The sequence below is a fragment of the Morone saxatilis genome, unplaced genomic scaffold, assembly GCF_004916995.1.
Source record: "Morone saxatilis isolate NCDOM2014 unplaced genomic scaffold, NCSU_SB_2.0 Contig23, whole genome shotgun sequence".
NCBI classification, from domain to species: Eukaryota; Metazoa; Chordata; class Actinopteri; family Moronidae; genus Morone; species Morone saxatilis.
Genome location: NW_023339796.1, coordinates 21,781,812 through 21,783,946, shown reverse-complemented (window position 1 = coordinate 21,783,946; position 2,135 = coordinate 21,781,812).

Here is a 2,135-nt window from a genome sequence, read left to right as displayed (position 1 = left end):
AATCGAATTGAATTGAATTGAACTTCCGCGGAAGGTGGGCGTGGCTTCATTGCCCCCAGTGGACACGCCCCCAGCGTGTCGATGCTTATTGTTTCCCATATACTTATATATTACTAAATTTGGCAGGGTGGTTAATAACACTTTTTTCTCTGGTGTGAGAAACTCAGAAATCATATTTATTATGACTTTACATGGTTTTCTTTCCAAACCATATAATTTGTTGTGTAATATGACATGAAAGTGAATTCCATTCTAGCATTGTTCTGTATATTACTGTATGCTGAACCTATGTGGTTCAGATTTTGGGCAAGTAAAACAACCTCCAGCAGCGTACCCTGTAAAATAATTGTACGTATTTGTGCTTTCCTGAGGAAAAGTATGACAAGTAAATAAATACCAGCAGGTTTTCCTGAAATTTTATTGAGCTGTACAAAGTAAACGACCTGCTGTGAACCTGCTCTTTCACCAAAAATATTGGCGCAGGTGGAGGCTGTCGTTTGACACTCGTCCCCTAAAAGATCCTGCTTCACTGCTGAAAGCAATTCACACGAACTCACCGCCTGCGTCATTAAACACTACCTGGAAAGCTCCTTTATTACAGTTTTCCTAAACACTTAATGGATTCACACAGCAAAGTAAAAGGAATCAAGTGCTTTCCTCTGCTTTTGGCATCATTAGCTTGTTTACAGCACTGCTTGTGCTAGGTGCTCACCAGCTACCTCTCTGTTTGAACCTTCCCTGGGCAGCACTTAAAACGTCTTTAAAGTGAACACAGAAGCAGTTTACCTGTCTGTGGGTCGACAGAGAAGTAGGGCTGTCCCTCCAGGATGCTGTAAACTATCTTGGCACTGTTCCCATAGGTTGGGTCGTCTGCGTCTGAGGCTGTCACCTGTAAAACAGATGTTCCTGTACAGAGGAGGGAACAAATAATAACTGATCAGATGGTGATTAGCCTAAAGCATTGACCACAATAAACAAATAAAGAGAGGAAGTGTTTATATTTTTTTATTTTAACCTTTATTTAACTGAGATCTCTTTACTGGGAATTTCTGACAGTGACAATATCTCCTACTTGGTGAAAACAACTACTAAGTGCCAACAAACTGTCCACAAAGAAGCTGCAAAGATGTCATCACTGGCAGTTACAAAGTTACAAAATCCAATATAAACACTGTACTGTACTTGTATAGCACCTCTCTTCTCTTCCGACTACTCAAAGGCAATCACAAACAGAACTCATTCATAAACCAATGCACAGCATCGGGAGCAACTTGGCAATCTTGCTCAAGGACACTTCGACATGCAGCAGAAGCGGGGATTTAATCACCAACCTTCCAATTAGTGAACGACCTGTTCTACCTCCTGAGCCATAGAACCCCTTAGTTTGTATCTGATTTGACTTGTTAATGAACTGCCCTAAACACAACACCGCAAAAGCAGAAAATCAACTGCAGGTTTAGCAGTAGGAGTAACCATCTTAGAATAATGTGTGAGCACTCCCAAGTCGGAACAAAGGGAGGTTTTCTTTTTCTTTTTATTCTATAAAAAAAAATTTGGGGAAGTTTTATATGAAGATTACAAAAGAGAATAATAATGAAGTGCAACCAGTGCCAAAGTACATAAAATATTCCTAGAGTGCACTGAAACCACAATCCACAGTCCAAAGAAGTTGTAGGCCTGAATTAAAATGCTGTCAAAATCACAAGTCCAGAATGTTCCATGAGAGACGCTGAACCTTATCCAGACTTCTGCTCCTCCGGAGGTCAGCAAGCACTTGTTTAATTGCTGTGTTGCTATCAGTTACAGTCTGCAGTATAACCATAGCATAGGGAGGTTTTCCCATTCTTCCCATTCTGCAGACATTGCATGATTGCAGCTGTAGAGTGGAAAACTGAGCAAAACAGCAAATCAGCTTCATGACAACTTCATGTCAGAGTTGGGCGGCTGTGGCTCAGAGGCAGAGCGGGTAGTCTACTAATCGGAAGGTTGTTGGTTCGATCCCAGGCTCCTCCCGCCACACGTCGAAGTATCCTTGAGCAAGATACTGAACCCCAAAATTGCTCCCTGTGCTGTGCATCAGTGTGTGAATGTGTATGAATGCATTAGTTTCTGTTCGATAGACTTTGCCATCACTG